This window comes from Rhinatrema bivittatum, chromosome 4 (genome assembly GCF_901001135.1).
Source record: "Rhinatrema bivittatum chromosome 4, aRhiBiv1.1, whole genome shotgun sequence".
Lineage (NCBI taxonomy): Eukaryota > Metazoa > Chordata > Amphibia > Gymnophiona > Rhinatrematidae > Rhinatrema > Rhinatrema bivittatum.
Window position 1 is genome coordinate 445,756,265 of NC_042618.1, and position 25,210 is coordinate 445,781,474.

At 42.3% G+C, this 25,210-nt stretch overlaps 1 long non-coding RNA gene across 1 annotated transcript in view; it reads left to right on the forward strand.

The window, feature by feature from the left end:
• The window catches only part of LOC115091363, a 215,880-nt gene that overhangs the window by 169,634 nt on the left and 21,036 nt on the right, over positions 1-25,210 (forward strand). Inside the window, exon 4 of the long non-coding RNA XR_003856686.1 lies at positions 19,631-19,780. This is a non-coding gene — a long non-coding RNA (uncharacterized LOC115091363). The remainder of the gene's footprint in view (positions 1-19,630; positions 19,781-25,210) is intronic.

Consider the following 25,210-nt stretch of genomic DNA (forward strand, 5'->3'; position numbering starts at 1 on the left):
AGCGAGCATGAAGCCATTAAACATAACTGGGAAAGGCCTGTGCAAGGCATCAGATTGCCGGGGCAAGACAAGAGTCAGCAAGCAGCATAAGGGAAGTGGATTTGGTAAGAAGCTTGAAGCCAACTGGAGCAGAGGAGGGAGCCCCCTGGTGACTTGGCGCTGCAGCAGCAGCAGGGGGCACTGGCAATTAAAATAAACAATGGAGGAGCAGAGCAATACAGCAAGAAGAATGGCAGCAAGGCCTCAAGATGTACTGCAAAGGTTGATGCAAGAGGAAGAACGGCATCAAAAGCCCAAGGCACCAAGAGGGGGCAAAGCAGTACCAGGAGTAGCACAAAGGCCTGAGCTTCCACAAGTGGTGCAGAAAGTGTGCAAAGCATTGGATGACCAGGGCAAGATCAAAAGCAGTGGGCTGCACACCTGGAAGCCAGGGTTCAAATCCTGCTGCCACTTCTTGTGACCTTGGGGAAGTCACTTCACCTTCCATTATCTCAGGTACAAACTTACCAGGTCATTCATAAAGCTGCATTACAGTAACTTGGCAAGCTAAATGGGATCTAGTATGTGATAAATAAGTGATATTTATTGCAACATGTGTTAGTATTTAAATATGATAATGAGTATGCAAAATCAGTAAAAGTATGCAAATGAAGGACTCCTACTGCACTTTGCAGTATAACATCGCAAGGTAAAGCCAGATTTAGTGTGGGAAATAGCAACACCTTTTTAATTTGTAGTAGGGTGGCAAAAAACTTTTTATTGCGCCATAGCGGCCGTTATCGCAGGATAGCGGAAATTATCGCCACAGCCCTGGTGAGCCACTAAAACACCTTGTCTTACCTGCCCTGTCTTCCTAAAGCTACAATGTTAGGTGGAATTGTACTAGTAGTGGGATACTGGCTGCTTCAGGCTGCTCAACAACAACAACAACAACAACAACAACAGGCAAGGGAGGTTCAAACGCATCCTAGGGAAGAGCCTGCACTGGAGTCAAAGCTGCAAGCCCCACCCGTGGAGCGTACTGGCCCACGCCAGGGCTTGCCACACAGGAGGGCATGCAGGAGGTACAGGAAGCGCATCTTTCATCCCTGCACCACATTGCTTGGGGATGCCAGAGGACCACGTGGTAATGAGGTGTCGCTTGAGCTCTCAGGTTATCATGGAATTATATCAAGAACTCAGAGGGGATCTGGATCCGGTCACAGAAAGGTCCCATGCTAATCCAGGCCTCACCAAACTATTGTATGCCCTGCAGTTTATGGCATCTGGTTCCTTCCAAACAACAGCTGGGATCATCAGAGGAATGTCCCAAACGTCTTTTTCACACTGTCTGGGCCAGGTCATAACAGCTGTACATAGCCACATTAATCATTACATAAGGTTCACTCATGAAAGGCAGGATTTTCTGGACTTGAAGAGAGGGTTTTATGCCATTGCAAACTTTCCAAATGTTCTTGGCGTTATTGACTGCACTCACGTAACCATCATCACACCCTGTGGCAGAAAGGAGATCTACCACAACAGAAAGCTCTTTCACTCTATCAATGTACAAGTGGTCTGTGATGCTCAACTGCACATTCTTGATGTGGTCACCAGATACTTGGGCAATCTGGCCTGTTTGAACAATTTGAAGATAGCCTGTTCAGTGACAGTTGGCTCATAGGTAAGAATGGTGCTTCTTTCTATCATACCTCATCCGCTATGTGTTTACAGAAAATGGCACTGACACGGGGGGCTGCCAGGGATGTGACTGCATCAGTTACATGACAAGTGGCTTACACAGTTAGGGCAACAAGCCATCATCCCAGGGCCCAGGTTTCTCTCTCCATGTTTTGGAGGCTTGCTAATGTTATGCAGCAATACAAAGGTCAGTGTGTGACCAAGCACTACAGACTTTCAACTTGTCAACTTAAAACAAGTGGCAGTTCAAATCCTCTCTCATAGAGCTGTTGAAATGTCACTTGTCTACCCAAACCTTTTTGGGTGCACAGTGCAGGACCTCCCAGGACAGGTGTGCCCTGTTAGTGCTCTGTCGGCTGTTAGCTAACGGTGCCCATATCGGTAACCTATCTGCAGTGCTTCTGCTCTTACAGCCATGATGTCAACCACAGTTTGCTTTCACATCACAGAGGTACAGGGGTTCAGTGGAAGCTGTGGGATGTGCCATTTGGCCCAATCCTATTCAGTGTGTCATGTCTGACAAATGTATCTCTAGAGGACATACTGCAGAACATCCAGGGACATGGCAATCATACCACAAGGCTGATGTCTTTCTGCAATGACATGTAGGAGGTGAAATGTACAGCTTCAGTGTTATAGGAGCGCTAGAATCGGGTAGAGATTGCTTGCTTGTGAATAATATATATACATTTTGTATGTACCCCAGATGCATTTTTCCATTCATCAAGATATGACACACCAAAGCAAAGTGCTATAGTGTACAAATAGTGTTACAGTAAAAGGCAGCATTGACTTAAGGTTTGGAAATAGCTTTTTATGGCTCAAGTCAAGCTAAAGCTTAGCTTCTAATGTCTTATATCATGCTGTGGGTTGGCAGCAAGATAACAAAGTCACGAGGGTATTACTGATGCATCCGTTCTCTCCTTGGTGCAGGAGATTCGGGATATGGGTGCAGGACCTGGCTTCTCACACCCATCACTAATCTGAATACGCCAGAGGCCTTCTGTTCTACCCACTGTGTCATTGAATGCACCTTTATATTTCTCAAAAGTAGATTTTGCTGTTTGGATAAAATGGGGGGAGCTTTAATCTATGCCCCACTCAGAGTAGCAGAGATAGTGCTCGTCTGCTGTGTATTTCATAATCTGGTTCTACGTTATGGCATCCCATTAGACGTTGTTCCAGATCTATCTTAGGGTCCCTTATGTCCACCAGCAGAAGCTGGGGAGACCACACGGACTAGCAGCCAGCTTCATCAAAGTGTTATACAATGCTACTTTGCTGATAATCATCATCTAGTCTTTCTACTTGCATGGAAGAGAGCTCAGCAGAGTGGTTCTAGCTGGTCATATCAGTATCTTTCTTTTACTTACCAGTCCCCTATTTTGTCCAAACAGCAAAATCTACTTTTGAGAAATATAAAGGTGCATTCAATGACACAGTGGGTAGAACAGAAGGCCTCGTTGTACCTCTTTTCTGGCGTATTCAGATTAGTGATGGGTGTGAGAAGCCAGGTCCTGCACCAAGGAGAGAACAGATGCATCAGTCATACCCTCATGACTTTGTTATCTTGCTGCCAACCCACAGCATGATATTAGACACTAGTGTATCAGAACACTTTGACCTAGTTAGGCAACATCCTGATCCCAGAGCAATAGGTGCAATTGACAGTAGTAGACAAATAAACCTAACAACAAAGAGATATGACTGTCCTAATGTATTCATATTGATTGTCAGTCAAAAAGAGTCACGTCTTACCAAAGCATTTGTATATTTATTTATTTATTTATTTATTTGTTTGTTTGTTTGCTTTTATATATCAGTGTTCGATCTGAAATATCACATCGGTTTACAGTGCAATTGGGGTTCTAAGAAGACAAAGGCTACTTATTTTACATTGTATAGGACTGCCAACACAGTGTGCATAGCTTGGCATAGCTTGCACCTTCTTGTTAGCCTTGGCTATGCCTTTGACCCTGTCCTAGCCCTCACATGTTGGCAAGATAGTTTATAGTAATGATGGAACTCCAGCAGGGCCTATGACATGGAGCCAAGTGCTTTATAAGTTAAATATTTCACAAATAGCTCAGCTGCTTAAAGGCGCAGCCTGAATCTACAAGTTGATAGCTATAATCATCAATCTCTCACTCTACATATTACAGCCAGATTCCCTAGCTGACATCAGTGTGCATCTGAATATATCCACATGTACGTCAGATGCATAGTCTCACATAGGCCAGGAAAGACACAGGTGTTAGCACTGCCTCATCTGTTTTGAGGCAATGCTGACATCGGAGTGCTCACATAGCAGAGCCTTTTGGAAAGCACATATCCAATAGTGTGGCTATTCCAAACTTCTCAGTCATTGCAAGCTAGCATATCTCATAGGGGTTGCTCATGACCATGCACAGCTGGACCCTGCTACATCTACATAAGCAAACAGTCAACTCTCATGTACACATGGTGAGGGCCCTGGCCCTTGGTCTGTTATGTTAGTTGCACAGAGAGGCTATCAAAGGATGCTGATCTGACTATCTGAAGGTTGGATTGGGAGTAGGTTGATGTCATGCCATCACATGATGTAGAAGGTCATCTTTGAAATGAATAGGTCATAGTTTATTTATTGATGAGAATAATAACACAAACATGTGACAGAACTAGGGATGTGTATCGGGTGCCCAATCGTTTGCGCTTTCAGGTTTGTATGGCCATGGGAAAATCTCGTTTTCCTGCGGATCGGCATTTTTTTTTAGTAAAAAATCATTTTTCGGCTTAGTGCGCGCTAACGGGAGTTAGCGCATGCTAACTCCTGTTGGTGTGCGGTAACTCTCGTTAGCGCGCGCTAACAAAAATAACAAAAAGTAACAAAAAATAACAAAAATAAACATTTTTTTGTTAGCGCGCGCGCTAACGGGAGTTAGCGTGTGTTAACCCGAAAAACGATTTTCACGAAAATTTGGGGGGAAAAGTGTTTGTTTCTTGTTTCAACCGATATATAATGAATTAAGAAATATCGTACGATATTTCAATTTGTTATAAAAACGATTCACATCCCTAGACAGAACTAATGGTTAACCTTATTGAATCCAAGGCAAAGCTGTATTAGAAGTTAGTATCCTACCCTGACATTTAAAAGGTAGTAATTGGGAAATATTGAGATGTCTGGGCACAGCAAGGTCCTTTGCCTGTTCAGCTCAGGGCTAGTATTATTGTCTTGCTTTATGTAGGTACATAGAAAATCTGCAGAGTAGTTTGTTCTGATTGACAATATCAGTTACAGTCCTTATCCTATATGTGGCCACTCTTAAAGTACATAGGCTGAAGACTCCAGGGCAGACATGCTATCAGAATGGTCATTGTCCAAGAAGAGGTGCTACCTTTCAGGTCTTTTCAGGATTGAGGCCCTTGCTTGTCCGCATGGCTGCCATGACTTGTGGACAACATAGCAGAGTTGGGTCTCCTGTGGTGGTTGTCTATGTTGTACTTGGATAGAGAGACAAAGGCAGGTGTGCTAAAAGACTCTCAAACAACAGCTCTATGTATAGCATTAAGGCAAGAGTAGGTGTTGTCAGCTGATGATCTCATGAGCCAACAACAAGTCTCTTTCTGAAGCCTGCCACTGTGCAAATTGTATAGCCAAACTGCTCCCAGAGGTATCCTGTGGTAAGCATGATGTCTTCTGCACGTTTGGTGTTGTTTTGTAGAAAGATGTGCCTTTTTGGGAACCTGAGGTCTGGAGGTGCCCATGTCTTTAACAAAGAAGAATCAGTGAGCAGAAATGCTTCCAACAGATGACTGTCAGGCTGCCTGGTGTAGACAATATTGTGTAGGTACTAATGACTGAGATGACCTCATTAGCAGGTAGGGACAAGCTTGGCATATACATCATTGATGGTTGATGATGATCAGGCCAGGAACAGCAAATTTGGGCCTGGGTAGGTTAGCAAAGTGTTGGAGGTAGTTTGTAAACAGCAATGTCCTAACAGATGTGTGTGTGTGTGTGTGTCTGTCTGTGTGTGTCTGGGTGAGTGATATGCTGTGTTAGCCTCTGTCTATATCTGTGACTGGGGGTGATATAGGGCTCGTAGTTTTCTTCCTTACCACACCAGTGCATACACCAGAGTATGCACTGTGTGCGTACTAGGGATGTGAATCGGGCTTCGGATGATTGAAAATATCGGACGATATTTTCAAAAGCGTCAGAAATTGGGGGCGCCCGATAAGAGAACCCCACGATTTTGTTCCTGGGGTTCTCTTATCGTTTTGGGGGAGGGTGGGAAAAACGGCACACCAAAACAATCCCTAAACCCACCCCGACCCTATAAAACTATTCCCTTAGCTTCCCGAACCCCCCCAAAAATTTTTACAAGTACCTGGTGGTCCAGTGGGGGTCCCAGGAGCCATCTCCCACTCTCGGGCCGTCGGCTGCCACTAATCAAAATGGCACCGATGGCCCTTTGCCCTTACCATGTGACAGGGTATCCGTGCCATTGGCTGGCCCCTGTCACATGGTAGGAGCACTGGATGGTCCGCGCCATTTTTAAAGATGGTGCCGGCCATCCATTACTACTACCATGTGACAGGGCCTGGCCAATGGCACGGATACCCTGTCACATGGTAAGGGCAAAGGGCCATCGGCGCCATTTTTATTAGTGGCAGCCGACGGCCCAGAGAGCGGGAGATCACTCTCGGGACTTCCACTGGACCAACAGGTACTTGTAAAAAGTTTTGGGGGGGTTTGGGAGGGTGGGGAAAGCTAAGGGAACAGTTATAAAGGGTCAGGTGGGTTTTTTGTTTATCGGCTCGGGCGCAGCCGATAAACAAAACTGCAATCGGGCTGCACAAAAAAAAATTAACGATGTGAATCAGAACCGGAATCGGAACTGATTCCGGTTCCGATTCACATCTCTAGTGTGTACCCAGTTTGCCTACATAGTCTTTAGCCACAAGCAATCCTGTGCTTCCACTTTTTAGGATGGATGCTACAGGTATGGGGAGAAAATGGCCTCACGCATTGCCATCTAACATTCCACCTTGGCCTGACACTGTTTATTCATACAGCTGAGATGGGACTGAGAACATTGGCAGCGTCAGAGCTCAGATATCCAGTGCCACTTTACTGGATGAGTTGATATCTGCCTGTAGTTGGCACTATGCAGCCCCATCTTGACAACTCCCACAAAGTAGCTTGGCCACTGTGTCACACAGGCAGAATCATACATACATACTTATGAGGCAAAGTGGCAGCTGAGTGGGAAATGTATTGGTCTGGGAGGTTATCAATGGCCTTACAGCTATGCTGCAGAGAAAAGAGGGATTCATGAGGTGCAGAGGACTCTGCTAACATTGTCATTCTACCACCTGAGTGCCCATCAGTAAAGACTTATTTATTTGGACTTTTATTTGGAGCCCAAAATCCACAGTGGCTCCAGCGTGGATTTTGGGCCCAATTCTGCACACAAACTTGGAAAGAAGAAGCACCACTCCCCAGGGGTAAAGAGAAATGTGCATCCCAGTCACCCTTAGCACTCCGGGTCCTGCAAAAGATAATCTTCCCCCCTCCAATAGAAAAAGGATCCAAGCCCTGGGGGGAAAGAGACTGTAAGAGAGCTATAGCTTGAGGTTCCCGCCCCAGAGAGACTTCGAATCTTTTACGGCCCCACCGGAGCACAGCTCACTCATGAAGGTGGGGTTTCAAATGTATAAGTCTTAGTTTCTAGTTCTACAAAAACGTGTTTCCTGCAATTCAGCAAAAGAGTTTTCAGATTACATCGGAACTTTATAGGAATAAGACTCCTACGCCCGCCTTTTTTTTTTTTGTTAACTATGTAGTAGCTCTACCAGTAGCAACAGAAAACCATATTATGTAGGTATAATGAATAATATTAGGGCTGCTTCCAGGCATGTGTCACCTGCACAGAGAGGAGACACACCGCTGCTTAACTTGTGACTTAAGATACGTTGCAATACAATGGAATAAGCACAAAAGCATCCTTATAATTCTGTTGCAATCCTTTGTAGGCGCCCAGACTGTAATTAGTTTGTCTAAATATAATGTATGCATAATAGCAGAAACATTATCATCTGCGATCTAAAAAAAACCCCTTTTTATTACCAGTTGTCTACTGAAAAAAAAAAAGAATCCTTTGTAAGCTTGGGCACATATGTCCAGTTAGAATTGCTTTGAAAGGAGTTCCTTTCTAAAGGTCATGCACCTCCAAATCTTTCAAAATAGAACCTATTGTAAGAGCAGACAATGAAGGGAACCAGACAGGATCACAAGATGTTCTGAAAAGCAAAAACAAGGGTGGAACAGCTACATTACTGTCGACAAGCTTGCAAGTCCCCCGCTTTCCTAAAAAAGCTTTGGAAGCACATCCTATTGCTGTGGCAGTGACTTCATGATTTCCATGGTGGTGCTCACCTTTATTTGCCCTTTCACCGTTCCTCACTCCAGGACAGGTTGGATAGTGACAGCATGGGCTCTGAGAGGATGCCCTTGCTGTTCCAGTGGCACTGGCCATCCCTCCTCCTCCTTCTCTAAGGAGGGGGTAGACAGATGGACGGGGAGAGCAGTGTTCCTCTCAGCGCCCACAGCTCCAGGAGGTTGGATGAAGGCATATGAATCAAAGGGATGGGCACCAGGGAAGGAGGTTAAGGAAGGCATGGATCATAAGTTGGAAGAGGGCCGGGGAAGGCGAAGTTCCATGGCTGCTCTGCACTACCAACATTTTTCTATAGGTGCATGAATCCAGAGCAACCACAAAATTAGCACGTTAAAGAGAACATAAAAATGAAAGTAAGTATTAGTGTATCACAGTAAAATGTAGTTGTGCCATTTTGAATGCTGGCAGCCGACAGCCCGAGTGCAGGAGATCGCTCCAGGACCCCCGCTGGACCACCAGGGACTTTTGGCAAGTCTTGGGGGGGGGGGGGGGGGTCAGGAGGGTGGGGGTTTATTCGTTAGTGATACGTTGTATTCGTGGGGGTTTCGTGACCCCCCATGAATACAACGAATATGGCATATACGTTGCGGATTGCCAATACATTGCAAACAAATGCACACCCCTAAAGGACATATTGGCCCACTCAGTCTCAGCTGCCCAGTTGCTTCTACCCTACTGTGACATGGTAGATCCTTTACCACCACACTTTGCATCTCTCCCAAGCATTCATGAATTCTGTTTACTACCACTTCTGTCAGCAGGCAATTCAAGATAACCTCTCATCTCTCAGTAAAGAATTATTTCTTTACATTTATTTTGAGCCTGTCTCGTCCCAAGTTCATATCAAGACCCCTTAGCCTTTGAGTTTCTTATTCTGTACAAATTGCTACCATTCTATAAATTATGGATACCTGCCATATATTTCTATCATATTCCCCTTTCCCTTCTTTTTTCTAGAGCAGGGGTCCTCAGGACACACCAGGCCAGTCCGAGTTTCAGGATATCCACAATTAATATGCATGAGATAGATTTGCATATAATGGAGACAGTGCATACAAGTCTATCTCCTATATGTTCATTGTGGATATCCTGAAAACCTGACTGGCTAGATTGCCTCAAAGACTGGGTTGAGAACCACTGCTCTAGAAAGCATACTGTAGAACATGCTAAAGGAAAAAATACCAGAGGCCTCAAAATGAATTAAGGCTCTGAAGAAAGAAGAAGAAGCTATGGTGAACTATGGCCTAGTTCTGCAAAGCAACATATGAACTATGGCCTAGTTTTGCAAAGCAAAACACACATTAGCAGAATCCAGGTGAAACGTCAACAAGTGAAGTCACAGGATGAGCATAAGATAAGAAGATGACAGGTCTGAGAAAGGGTATCTGTGAAGATAACAGATCTGAAAAAGGGTATCTGTGAAGAAAGTTTGTACATATGAAGTAAGATAAGATCAAACAGGAACAAAGAGCAGCTGTATTTGCAGCAAGGTTAACTGAAATCTTGTGGTTTGGAGTAAATAGTAGTTATCAATTAGCTTATTGAAAATGTATATAAAAAGAGCTTGCAAAAAGAAAAAATTAAGCAAATGTTCCAGACCATAGATGTGCTATGTACATTGTTGTAAGTATACCTTTGCTTCCTGCGTATACCATTGCTTATACTCAGTATAATAAATATATTATTGTGTGATTTAAGACTTGGTCAGAGTTGTTTAGTTGCAAACAATCAGAGTTGTTATTACAAACAATTGGTGGAGAATGCGGGCATTCGTCACATGTTTGTGGAAGCAGCTCTGATTATTTCTTGGGAAGAGTAGAAGATTTATGTTCTCCTGGTGTGATCCCCTAGGGCCCAGCTTGATCAACTGGTCCAGGAGTGATCGGTAATTAAAGCCAGGAGTCCTGTGTAAATCGTGGTGATAGTTTTGAGAAAAGGCGCCTGAGGTTTTAACGCTGCAGCAATTGTTGTTTTTCTTGTATTTACTGTGTGGGTTGATATTAGCGTGTATATATTTTGTGTTCTTATTTTGTTTTGGTTACTATATACAGTTATATGTGCGTAGACTAAGTAAACGACAGTTTAAAATGGTTAACACACACCCAACCCCTAAAAGGGTCCCAGAAGGACAATTAGGAAAGCCTAACACGGTACGTACATTATATGTTAACAGTGATGATACATGTACGGCTGTCCAGCATGTAATTAATTTATTTCCATTTGAAAAAGACCTTATTAAGAAAACAAATGACAAATGGGGTAAATACTCTGCTAAAGATTCCTTTCTTTCCTGGCCCATGGAAGGATCTTTGAAACTTAGTCATTTATTGCCATTGTTAACATTCCTACAAGATAATAAAAAGAAAAATAGTCTAGAGAAACATCTGCATGTGTGGAATTTATTTTCAGTGACAGGTGACTTATATACAGCTGATAAAGAAATAAAAAAGAAAAATAAGGTTATAGGTGAGATAGGATCAAAATCCCTAAATCCGCCCCCATATGTGACTACATGTCCCCTGCTGGAAGACAGTGATCACGAAATTTTAATGCCTATACCAGCAGGCTATGGTCCGTTGAAAGGTCCTGTACAAAAGCCTAAACCCTTATATCCGGACTTAGAACAAGCAGCTAAATTTGAACGGGAAGCTGCTGAGCTTTTCCCTGGAACAGATAACTTTAAAATTAAGGGATTAGTGCACCTGACACCTGCCGATGGCAAGGACTGTCAGCAATTACGGGTTAATGTGTTATCAGAAACCCCACAGAGTCGGTCAACAGAAACGGCTCAAGGGTCATCCTTGACACCAGAGATGATTAAAGAAAGGATTAAAACGAATGAGGAAGGTTCATATGGGGCTCCATGGTGGACCACTGTTAAGACAGAATTAGGCAATGCAAATATAAACACTCCTTGCCACCCGGAAGGGCCAGTAACTGAAGCACAGCTTTCAGAAATAAGGGAATTAGTCAACAAATATTGCAAGGAGTCAGAAGATTTGGAATTTATCCAAAAAGGTCTAGACATATGGTTAAAATGTATACAAGATTTAAACTCGCCACCTTCTAAGGGAGTAAGAAACAAGAAAGATAATGTGGAATTGAAAGAATTTCCTATCTTCCTAAGAGATAATGGGCAACAGCCACCCATTGCAGCCTATAAACCATATACGCCAGTTGATATTAGTACAATTATACAAAAATTGCCTAGTATACATAAAGGAGCAAGGCTCTGGCTCGAGGCAATAGATACTAATACGGCCGGAACACATTTAGCCATAGGGGATTTTAAGGCGCTATGTGCAGCTTGCGGCATTAGTTTACCACAACTCTCAGCAGTAAGCGCACGTCCAAGGCTTATCACCCATATTGCCGATGGAATTCCTTTCCAAGGACAGGATAGGATAGATTTGGTAAATGCTTTAAATGTCCTGTATCCTACCAGCATAGATTTTACAGCCATCACTGCAGCTAAATGGGATGGCTTAACTGATTTTGCAATGCACTTGACAAAATGTATGGACATGTATAAGGCACAAACTGGGCAGGATGCTGATATACAGCCAAACATCCCTGTATTTTTACATTTATTCTATGCTACTTTGCCTGCAAATATGCAGACTAATTTGAATAATGTTGTGGCACTTTCAACAAAAACATGGCCAGAGGTGAGAAACACTTTAATGCATTTCGCCTCAGTGCATTGCAAAATGATAAGAACTTCTAATAAAGAGCAACAGAAAATGGCTAGCAAATTAATGACATTACAGATAGCGGACTTAGAAGAGAAAAAGAATATGAAAACACAAAGAAATCAGGATACAGTAAACCTACAAGGCAGTGATATACAGGATTGTTATGTGATACAGGGTCCTCCGCGTACCCCGTATGAAGGAATATATCAGGGAGCATATCCCTCCTATATCCCCCGAGGTCGAGGGATGAGAAGGGGAAGGGGAGGAAGAGGTTTTGCACAAGGGATAATGAATAGACCGTCCCCTGATAGAAGAGCTCATGTGCAGTGCTGGAATTGCCAGTCATTTGGACACTATGCAACTGAATGCAGGCGATCAGGAGTCCCTGATCAACAAACATTACAGACACCGCCGCCGCTTAACCAAACATTGCAGACATCGCCGTTATCAGCACCAGCTCAGTTACAGGCTGGCCAACAGCCCTCACAATTCCCTGTGTGGGACCAAGGTAATTATTGACAGACTGCAGGGAATAGAGGAATGATCCAGGGAGATACTGTGTTTTTACAGAATTCAGAGCCGTTTATTCAATTATTAGTAGGTCCTCAGCAGGTTCCAATGCAATTTTTGATTGATACAGGCGCTACATCATCTGTTATTTGTGTTAAACCAAGCGCTGTAAAAAGATCCATTGAAACAAACACCACTATTGGCTTTGATGGCAAGCCCAGTAAAAAACATTTAACTGAATTAACCCCAGTAGTAATTAACACTACACAAGGTAAAAGAGAAGCTTCAGTTAAATTCTTAATTGCTGAACATTGCCCTGTAAATTTACTAGGACGAGACCTACTTACTCAATTTGGATTAACTCTCACCTTTAAAATCCCAGCATCTAAGAGCCTCCTTTCCTTACTCACTTCAATAGGAAGTGAGGAGGAGAATGAAATCCCGGATGAATGGCAATGGGATCAACTACCTTTAGATTTGTGGAGCACTGAAGAGTCTCCTTATGGTAGGGCAAAAACAGCTCCAGCTTATCGAATTAAAACAGTACCATTTGAGCTGGGACCAAATGTGAGTCCTTATCCAGTAAAAGAAAAATTAATGGAACCTACTATGAAACATATTGCTAGATTGTTAAAACATGGTATTATTGAAGAATCACAGTCACCCTATAATACTCCTTTGTTCCCTGTGCCAAAAGGAGAAAATGATGTCAGAATTGTTCATGATTTACGTGCATTGAATGATATAGTGATTCCACAATATCCAGTATGTGCTAATCCTCTGACATTATTACAAACACAGCCCATATATAAGTTCAACTCTGTCATTGATTTATCTAATGCATTCTTTGCAATTCCTTTACATACTGCTTCTCGTGATTTAACATCTTTTGTATTAGGCACAAAAGCTTATCGGTGGGCACGGATGCCCCAAGGCTTTACAGATAGCCCGACTGTATTTTCAAAACAATTAAACAAGGATCTAGAGCAGTTCAGAAGTGTTTTACCTAAATCAGTATCTTTATTTACATATGTTGATGACATATTGCTTTCTGCTGAAACTAAAATAGAATGTTGTGAATGGACATTTAAATTATTACAAAGGCTTGGTGAGGCAGGATATAAATGTAATCAACAGAAATGTGTATTAGCTAAGACTCAAGTAAATTTTCTAGGTCAAATAATATCCTCAGCTACTAAACACATAACAAAGGACCTATTGTTAGAATTACAGAAACAGGAGTTTCCCCAGAATTTAAAGCAATTACGAGGTTTATTGGGAACTTTTAATTACTGTCGACAATGGATACCAAGTTATTCAGCGCGCATTTCTCCTCTACTGAGGCATTTACAGGTACCGGCTGGTACTGGGTCTTATGCGCAAATAAAATTGACTGAAGATGACGAAATGGTAATACAAGATGTATTACAGACTTTACTACAGGCTGAACCCTTAGGTACTGTAGACCCCAGGCTGAAAGTGCATATATGGGTCCGAGACATGGGAAACACATGGGCTGCTTTTGTAAATCAAGAAGATACACCGAAACAAGCAGTGGCATTTCTATCTGGATCCTATAGTCCAGTGGAAATGGCTCTACCTGAAATTCCAAAGTTATTAACTGCTATTGTCGCCGCTATTGGTAAATGGCGAGCTATGATGCCATATAGCTCGTTAATTTTACACTGTGCTCATTCAATACATCATTTGCTAACGACTAGTCAGGCTGCATTGACAGCAACCAGATTTGGTAAATATCAAACAATATTGACTGGCCAAGATATAGTAACAGCACCTCTCACGAAAGCTCAGAATAAGTTACTAGATTGTTTTTTTCCTAGTAATGTACAGAGACAAATTGAAAGAAAAGACATCCCGGACCTTTTACTGACCCAGTTTGATCCCCTTGACAAGGGACTAATATGGTTTACAGATGGGGCACAGAAAGACCAGCAAGCAGCGTTTGCAGCATTAAGTGTTACACCCAGTTTAGATATTATTACCAAAATACAGTATCAAACAGGGAAAGGTGTAACAGCACAAGAAGCTGAACTCCTTGCTGTAATAGCAGCTTTGAAATCTTCAGGAATAAAAGAGCACTGCACGATCTATACTGATAGTTCATATGTAGTTAGTTCTCTACAATACCATTTATTGAAATGGAAAAGAAGGGGAATGATTACTGCCACGGGTCAGCCCTTACAACATATCAACAACTGGAAACAAATACTGAATTTATTATCGAAAAGGGAAGGGGTTGGTTCTAAAACTGCTATAGTATGGACGCCAGCACATACTGGACATATGAGTTTTGAGGCACAAGGAAATGACCTAGCAGATAAAGCTGCTACAGAAGTGCTTACCGTGAAACTAATGACTATGCAAACACGGTTTAGCTCAGAATTAATGCATACTCCATATCCCATGCCACTTGACATACTCCATGAACAACCTAGTGGTGAGGAATTACAGAAATGGGTGACAATTGGATGTTATAAAAAAGGGAAAGAATGGCTCCACCCTAATGGAAAAAAATGTCTGACAACATCAGAAGTGTTGCGATACTTCTTGGCATGGCATGCAACCATGCATCTGTCTGCCACTGCACTATTAGCAGGCATACAAAGTAACCATTGGAACCAGAATCTTTATGCTCTAGCTGTACAGATAATTCATAACTGTTTAGTCTGTTCTACTCATATAGCTCGTCGAGGCCCAGCTGTGAGTCCTGGGAACTTGCCTATCCCCCAGGGACCAGGTTTGGAATGGCACATTGATTACACTGATATGATTGAAGCAGTTAAAGGAAAACGGTATGTATTGGTATGGGTGGATAGCTTTTCACATTGGATAGAAGCTTTCCCATGTACAAAAGAAACAGCTCATGTAGTTATTGATACCTTTTTACATAGAATTTTACCAGCCCATGGATGTCCGATCAAAATTGTATCTGATAATGGGACACACTTTAATAATCAAATTATGAATGAATTACAAGAGATCTGTAATATTATCCATCGACGTGTGTCAGTCTATAAGCCAACCTCGAATGGTTTGGTAGAACGATATAACGGAATATTAAAAACCAAATTGAGGGTATTGCTAGCAGCATTAAATAAAAACAAAACAAACAAATTATATACCTGGTTGGATGTATTACCATTGGCCTTAATGAATATACGGAATACGCCAGGTACAATCCATGAGATTACTCCATTTCAATTACAGACAGGACGGATTATGAATCCGGTGAGAATAAGACAAACTGATACTCAAGTAGAGTATTGGAAAAAAGTTCAGCCCCTAGTAGCCATGGCAGCAGATCTAATACAGACTGAATCGAAAAAGGTTCCTAAACAATCTTTTTGCGCTTCCTTTTCAGTAGGTGATCAAGTACTACGAAAGAATTACACCCACAAGACTTGGAAGGATCCGATATACGTTGGACCTTTCACTATCACAGACCTCAGCCATACTGCTGCTAAACTATCTGAACATTCCACTTGGGTACATTTGTCGGATATACGGACATTTAATCCGATACTATAATTGGACTGTTGCATTATCTTTTCTCTCTGAAGTAGACTGACGACTGCAGGAAAAGAAAATGTTATGTTTACTAACCTGTTTATATGTACTAACGTATACATGGCCACTTGTTACTTCTTTCCCTCTCCAACAGGCCCCTGTTTCAGGATTAACAAATTTGTGGGTACAGACAATACAAGAATTAGTAAAGGCTCTTCCAGCAGATATTACGGATTGTATTGTCTGCACTCCACATCAAAAAGCCCATTCACATGTCCCAGCCATTTCCTTTCCAGTTCCATTACACCATATTTTAGGATTTAAAGATAATGGACCACACAATATGACCATAGATCCATTAGCAGGACAAACATGGACACAATATTTGGGTAATGCCAAACCTCCCCCACTTACAGCTGATTTACCAAAAAATGGTTTTCTTTGCCTTAGTAATGTTACTTCCCCGAACCCTATTCCTTGCAACTATACTTACTCCACATACAATACAACATGGATTATTCGTAAGGGAACCATCTTACCCAGCACCCCTTTCACTGACATTGTAATAAGCTGTAATTGCACATTTTCACATATTACTGCATCTCCTCCACCAGGTTGCCTCCCATGTATAGCAAATCTGTCCAAGATTGTACATGTAGCCACCGACACCCAATACATACGCACTTTCAATTCTACATACACTGTCTGTCCACGTCTGTGTGACCTCTTCAACATAGCAGACAATAACTGTTCATCTGAAAATGACTTATCTTTGGTTCCTTGTAGTGTATTAGGAAAATATAAATCTCCTTTTGTTTATGGCCCTTATGACAATAGCAATGATACCGTAATACAAAACTTTGCAAATCTTTATGTTGGACATTATTGGTTGTGTGATGGAATAGTTTTCCTCAAACTCCCTACATACTATGAATTTTGTGTGTTAGTTACATTTAACTATTTTTCTCGAATTATTCCATTAAATCACCCTATGCATACCCGCTCCCGAAGGAGTATTCCCTCAGCTGTCCCTGAAGATCAAGCAATCCAACTCTCATTGGATTATATTAACTCCACCTACCCTTTAACTAAAACTAGATTAGATGCATTAAGCTATACCTCATGGTTACCATTTGCCCAACCTGCAGTTGCAGCTGAATTGGGAATGGCCATTCGGCGACTACAATCTGTTCTCCATGTAGTCACGCATGAATTAGAAATCGCCCTTAAAGCCCTTCAAGACACGGTAGATGAATTAACTACTGTTTCTACATATAATCGACATGGTCTGGACTATATATTGGCTGCCCAAGGCGGATTGTGTACAGTACTTAATAGCTCTGAATGTTGTACAGTAGTGGTTAATCGCTCTCATATAGTTTACAACGCAATGCAAAAGATACAAGAACTGGCTAGACTTCAAGTTAGCGATTTTGAGGGAGGAATCTCAGTAACTTGGTGGGATTCCATAACCTCCTGGTTTACTAACTTATCTAGTCATTTGAAGGGGATAGTAGGAGTTTTTCTTGGATTACTAGTTTTAGGTATAATGTTATGTTTTTGTATTCCATGTATTTGTTCAGTATTACAATATTGTCGACCAAAGATGCCAACACCAAAACCAGTAACCAATATGATAGCGTATAGCAATATAAACTTGAGAACTACTAGAATGGTCCAAACCACAATCAGTACAGATGATAGCTGGGAAACGGAAAGTGAGAGCAGTTAAAAAAGGGAGGTCCTAGGGAGGTGTCCACAGATACAAAGAAGAAAACCCTAGTCTCTATGCTGTTCCCCTGTGTGAAGAATGAAGACACCTAATGTGAGCCAGAGTCAATCTGGCTCAAGGGAGGATTGTAGAACATGCTAAAGGAAAAAATACCAGAGGCCTCAAAATGAATTAAGGCTCTGAAGAAAGAAGAAGAAGCTATGGTGAACTATGGCCTAGTTCTGCAAAGCAACATATGAACTATGGCCTAGTTTTGCAAAGCAAAACACACATTAGCAGAATCCAGGTGAAACGTCAACAAGTGAAGTCACAGGATGAGCATAAGATAAGAAGATGACAGGTCTGAGAAAGGGTATCTGTGAAGATAACAGATCTGAAAAAGGGTATCTGTGAAGAAAGTTTGTACATATGAAGTAAGATAAGATCAAACAGGAACAAAGAGCAGCTGTATTTGCAGCAAGGTTAACTGAAATCTTGTGGTTTGGAGTAAATAGTAGTTATCAATTAGCTTATTGAAAATGTATATAAAAAGAGCTTGCAAAAAGAAAAAATTAAGCAAATGTTCCAGACCATAGATGTGCTATGTACATTGTTGTAAGTATACCTTTGCTTCCTGCGTATACCATTGCTTATACTCAGTATAATAAATATATTATTGTGTGATTTAAGACTTGGTCAGAGTTGTTTAGTTGCAAACAATCAGAGTTGTTATTACAAACAATACTTTGAGCTTCTTTATGGTAAATATTTGTAAATCCAAAGGACAGGTTTGTTGCAATCACATATATACAGATGATACAACAGCCAGAAAGTGAATGTTTCAAATAAGCATTACATGCCTTCACAGTATGTACTTAGCAAAATGTTTTCAACAGTGGGTGCCCCCACACGGAACCGTGTTTCACATGGGCTGCATTGGGAGGGGCAGCTTACAAGTAAACAGGAATCCATATAAGGGAAATTGCTGAATAGGAATTCTAGGAAAAAACCAAAAACATAAAAATGAATGTGTATGTGTATAATTGCACTCATTGTTTTGCTTCTCTTTTATAACAACAAAGGTTTCCCTTTGGGTTTGATCAATTTTGTGTAAACTCTCTTGCCGCTATAATCGCATCTTTGTTCCAGCCCTCTTAGTCTTTAACGATACATTATTTATGCGGCTTGTTTTTTTTCTTAGTGCCTTTGACACTTACAGTTTTACCAGCTCCTTATATGGTTTATTTTGATTCTTTCCTGCCAAACCTGCAGCCTTGAGCTGCTGCCTTTTATGCATGGGTTTCATTCGCAATAGCTTCCCTTTATCACATTTGGTCATCTCTGTAACAACATCTTTTTTTATCACAGTAATTGCATCAAGCTTTGCTTTTCGATATAATTCCCCTATGTTTCTTCTTCCTGTTATTTTCGCTCATCCCTCCGCTCTTTGGTTTTTATTTAGTCTCGTGCGCCTGTCTCACGGTCATTTGTAATGTTACATTTACCTCATTCTCTTCACTGGCTGATCTGTGCTTTGTACAAACACAATTTTTGCTTGTGATAAACTAGCTTGCACTCTTACCTCTGCCTTTGATATTCACAGTCTTTTTCATTGAGACCCCCTTCATCTACTCTGCTTTATGAGCCTTCTTTTTGCCATGTTAAGCATTTTCTCTTTCATTTTAGTTAAGCAACCAGCTCCTTCGTGTTAATCTTCTCATTCCTCTTTTCCTTTTTGTGTTTAGGGTGATTTCAGACTGTCTAACTCTCAGTAGCTAGTTTTACACATATTATTCCGGGTACAAATGGTAGGTATGCTATTGCTTTCCGGTTTTCTCCTGTCTAAATCATAACCTGGAAAGCCTTGGCATGCTTTGCTCTAATTTGGTCTATATTATTTGCTTCCTATAGCCCTCTGTTGGAATGTCTTGATGTACATAGCTTTACCACTATCACTTTCTACCTCGGGGTATGCATTGAATGTTTCCTCTGCTATTTGCCATGCTTGGATGGTCTATTGTTCATACACATTCATTGCTATGTTTTTGTTTGTTTCCTAGAATTCCTATTCAGCAATTTCCTTATATGGATTCCTGTTTACTTGTAAGCTGTGTAAGCTGTCCCTCCCGATGCAGCCCACGTGAAACACGGTTCCGTGTCGGGGGACCCACCGTTGACTAAATTTTGCTATGTACATACTCTGAAGGCAAGTAATGCTTATTTGAAACATTCACTTTGTAGCTGTTGTACCATCTGTATATATATGTGATTGCCACACACCTGTCCCTTGGATATTGAGTTTAGTGTGCTTGCTCATTGTTCCACAATTTTTGTGTGGCTAAATATTTGTAAATGACATAAGTGTGGCAACCCTTTGGGATCTAAAAATCCCTGGTTCTAAGGCTTTGAGCTAGGAGTAAGAGTTTGACAGTAGAGGGAGGAGCGCACCATTCTTAGAACTGCATCTCCACTGAGGCTGCTGGAGTGGTCAGCCCTCCCCCTTCCTGTAAAAAACAGGTGGCATCTTAGATCTTGTGTGGCAGTGGCATATTCTATTGAGGAGTTTAGAAGCAGAAAGAGCTTTTTTTATTGTTTATATTTAGAGACCTTCATTTTTGTTCTTTTATTTCTTAAATTTTTCCCAGGAATTTATCAGGGTTTATTACTACAAGAACCAAAACAGGAAAGAATCAGTGGAAAAATGTGACTCATTTTTCTGGGTTAATATCTGAGTTTATTTTGATGGACAAAAGCCAGTACAATAAAAGGATATTAAGCAGGTTCTCCCACTCCCCCACCCAGCAGCATCCCTATCTCTACCCCATCCCCTGCCCAGCATGTGACTTTCTCTTCCCAAACTCTCTCGATCCCTCAGACTCTCTCTTTTCTGGATCTCAGATGGGCGGGATCTCCTGGGGAAAGAAAGCTCGCACTGCTCCAAAGCGGGAAGGAAGCGACTGCCAAAAGCTCTTCCTCCTGGATCTCAAAACTGAAGTCCTTTCCCTTCAAAGGAATTTACCACCAGAGCTCCTCCTTGAGGATATGGAAGGGCAGGTCTTCTCAGACCGGGGCAGCCCCAGACCCAGGGTTCCCCGTGCCCTGAGCCCAGATGGTACCCAGAGTCTCACAAGGCTCCTATCAAGGAAAAGTGTTGAAACCCGAAAAAACAACCCAGAGGGAAGTCCCAACCAGCCAGAGAGTGCACTGGAAGGAATGCCCTCCCGACCCTAATCAGAATCCCCAGGCGGGATGTGCCTGACTCCTTTGATTGGGCTTGAAAAAAACAACACAGGAAATCTCCCTCCTATCCGCTAGCAAACCATTAGGGACTGCCCACAGTCTCTCTGGAGAGAGCTGCTTAAAAAACCCTTCCCAGGGGGACGGCCATTCCAGCACCCTCAAAGGGTGGAGCTGCATTTGGATGGTAACTTCCCCCATCTATTAACCTAACCCGTACTATCGGACTAAGTAGTCACCCAGGGCTTATTGGTAACAGAACCAGGTGTCTGTTACACACTAATAATTCACTTCCTCTACTTCAGAAACATACAGACCATGCAGCCCCTTCTGGAATGGATCATCAAGTCTGCTGTAGGGCGCACAAACACTGTCATTTAGGCTTAAGCCAACCCCATCATTTTGGGCTTCCATTATCCTGTCTGAGAAGAAGAATGCAAATTTTATTTTCTTTTCCTCCTGTAAGGGGACCCCAGGATTTGCCCCTTACTAGCAATGGTTGCCCTTGGTTGGTATAACCATTGTGACCTCAACAAGTCATCCTGCCAGCAGTGTGAGTCAGAGGTCTCCATCCAGTCTCCATCCAGACTGACCCTATGTGAGAGGTCAGTGGCACTGTAGGGTATAGGGGGGGAGGGAATGTGAGTGTTAACAAAACTCCTGTGCCCATGCGACATAGAGGGAGTTGAGACTCAGCCTTACAACAGGGCTGAAGGAGTAAGTGTGACTACTTTCAGAAGGCACTTGGTGGGCCTTATCCCTCCACAAGAAAGGTCTGAGGAGGAGAGATGGTTATTGTTAAGGGAAAGGGGGCAAGGACCCAAGGGAGAGGTTGGCCAGGTCTGCTAAGAGGAAGGATTCGGGGAGTGGGGGGGGGGGGGGGGGTTAGAAATTCTGGGAGTCCAGAGAGTACTGAAGGAAAAGGTGTTCCTGAGAAAGTTGAGCCTGAAGAGCCCCTTAAAAGAGATTGAATTTTTATTCTTCTGTCCTGAAATATTTATTTTCCTTATTAACATGGTTTTTACATTGTTGCACTGTATTCGGTTCATTTTTTTCCTGCACATTTTTATTTATACTTTATGGTCTCTTTTTTTTATTCTGTATTTGGTGAGAGACTGTCTGTGTTCTGCACATGTGACCAAGGTGAGGTATTCTGCTAGCTTGTAGTTTCTGTGTAGGGATCTATAGCAGCCTGGCTTGTTCTGTTTTCCTAATAGGAGGTGTATTGGTATTTTAGGACCTGGTGTAATATTTGCAGCATTACTTTTTCATAGGTAAGATTGTTATTGTTTGAGTGCTGGCAGTTATTGCTGATTTGAGTATAGGAGGTTTACTATATTGTAATTGTTCACTCATGGCTTTCCGAGGGCCACGTGTTAATGCATTTAACTGTTTTAATGTATAGTTTCTCAGTTGTTTTCTTACTGTTTTATGTACAACGCAATTGCGGATTTTCGTTCTATGTACACCGACGTGATATCTCTGATGAGCGGCGGTATATAAAAACCATGAAATAAATAAATAAATAAATAAATAAATAAATAAATAAATAATACCATATGGGGATTTTTGCAGGGTTTTCTGGTTGGCGCAGTGCATGTAAAAATATACAGGTTGCTGTAAGTGATATTTTACCTTTGAAGACTCTGCTCTGAATGTTCTTTTAAATGTAAAATCTGTTATTATAAATGCATAATTTTTAAGTGTGTGTGAGTGTGTAGAGGGCTGGGATGGGGGGAGGGGGCTTTAAAGTTCTCCTAAGGCATCTAATACCCTTGCACAGGCCATGGGTTCCAAAGGAGAGGGGGTAGACATGGGTAGGGAGGAATATCAGATTTTAAAGTTTAGATTACTGGAGGGAGATGAATACATTGCAGGACATGGAAGTGGCGGGGGAGGGGGGGGGGGCAGCACAGTAATCATTTGCACAAGGCAGCAAAAAAAGCCAGCACCAGCCCTGTCTCTGTAGTAACAGTCTAAGCCAGAAGGCTGAGCAAGTGGAGCCTGGGCCTAGGAGTTCCAGAAGCTGTTCCCAGGATTCTCAGGGGCCGCTAAACGGACACGTCAGGCTGTGCACTGCTGGAGGTTCTGGCAAGTATGGGAACCCTGTAGGAAGAACGCAAAGACTTTGGATTCAGGAGCCAAAAAGATTGGGTTTCATGGTGTACTCCCCTCTTGGTTTGGGGGTCGCCTGACTGGAGGATCACAGCCACAGATTCTCTCACTTATTCAAAACACATCAGAAGGCAGCCCTGGGAGCCAGGATTCACCAGCAGGGAAGATGTATGTACCTCTGGGGCCCTTGGCACAGGCACTCGCTTTCATTTCAATCTCAATCATTGGTCAGCTTTTACTTACATGAAAGAGCAGTCCTTCCAATGAAATCAGCCCCCCAAAACACAGAAATTACTTACTTAAGAAACAAAATTCATGCAAGTATAGCAAAAATCAGAAATGGAATCAGGAAAATCATAATCACAAAAGCCATGGTGCATGGTCTGATAGATCCTCTACCCTCCAAAAAACCCTCCCCAAGAAGGATGAGAAAATTTTCTTCTTCCTCTAGTATGTGTTAAAAGGGAACAATAATCCAAAAATCCCTCTCTCATCAGATGCTACAAAGCCTCTTTCAAAAACAGCAACTTCCAACCACTGTTGACTGGTCATGGGCAGGCAACCAGCAACCTCCAGCTCTTCCAACAAGGGGGAAAACTGGTCCTTGTGTCAGGAACTAGTCAAAGCTGTAGAAGAACTCCAAACTCTCAAAAACTCTCTCGATGGGACTCCTTCATGAGCAGAGACCCACCAAAGCTTCCTCTCATGAAAAATCTCCTATTCTGCAAGGGAATCTCACTGGGGACCTCCAGTAGCTACTTCAACTCCTCTTTCAATCAACTGGAGGAGACAGACCCTTTGCACATGCCCCATCCACGTTTTATATGGTAGAAATAACCAATCCCAAAAAGCTGGAGGATTAGCTATGACAAGGGGAGGATCCCAGTATGCGAGCTACCAAAAAGAGGTCACACGGAAAATACATCCTGATTCCCAGCAGTCACTTTTCACTGGCCCTCCTGACCAATCCAGGACCTTGGAGATGTGGTTTTCGGATCTGTGGTTGAAGCCTGGAACCTTCCCAGTTTTGCCAGGCTTGCCTAATGTTTGGAATACCAGTCTTCCTCCTTGGTGCTGCTTCCGGTTCATGTTTCACCGGTGACCAATCCTGACATTATCCCCATCTCAAAGAGTGACAGCAGGAGGACCCAAAAGAGTAGTCTGTGCAGGTGACTGCAAGTTTAGGGTATTCTTGAATGGATAATTCTAGATCTGGCTCATATGAGTTCACAAGTGTAAGCATTCAAAACAATCTGAAACAGGGGTCACCTAAATTCTAATAACTATGGAGGCCAGAAACTTGTGAGGTACTCCTCGCTGGAGCTTGTACAGACTTGGGGTTGAAATAATGACTTGACAACTAGTTTTCTTTTTCCCATCCTTGTCTAGCATTGTCAAAAGCTTAATATACCATGTCTTTGTAGGTTTCTTGTACATAAACTCTTACCGTTTCCCTATATGGGATATCCATTTTGCACATTTCTCTAATTATTTCTGTTTAGTAGTGCTATCTGTACCTTCAACCAATCTTTTAAGACCCTCATCCAGGATGTACCTAAGATAAGCTAACATCACACTCTAATGCTGTACTATTTTGGCTAGCAGTTGCATGGTATTTTGGATTGCTCATTTTTGCTGTTGTTTTTCAGTCTTCCTTGATTGATACAAGTGCCTCATCCAGCTTCATTTTGTAGCCCTCTGAAGATGAACAATAATCAGTTTTATTTTGTTCTTCAATTGTATAGATTTTTGTCTTTTTATTTATCCTATTGTTCTTGGACTGTCATCAGCTCTGTTTTAATGATCTCAGATCTCTTTGTTCTCATCTAGTCTTCGAGGGTTACCTGGGTGAACAGATCCACATGCCACCAAGAACCAGGCACACTTCAAATTGGGGTGGTGAAGCACAGACAAGGCAAAGTTTTGTTGGTGCTTAGGTCATGGCTTTCGCTGCCTGAGTTCCACCTGGATGCCTTTTGGGGTTTATGGCTATTCAATGCCGTGGAGCCCCACAGTACAGACATAGATTCCAACATCACTAATGCTTGTCTTCCCCAGCTGACAGGATTAGGACAGGACCACCTGCAGAGATTTGGCAGATGAAGAACCTATGGCCTTGCGGATGAGGTCCATGAATTCAGGTCAAGTTAGGAAAGTTAGGCCTGAATTTTTTATCTTCTCTGTGAGGACTTGATGGTCAGTTTTTGCCTCCCACCAGCAGAGGGTCCCCTGGACTATCTGTTTAGTCCTCCCAGCTCTATAAGCTCACACTTCCTGCTAGTGGGTTT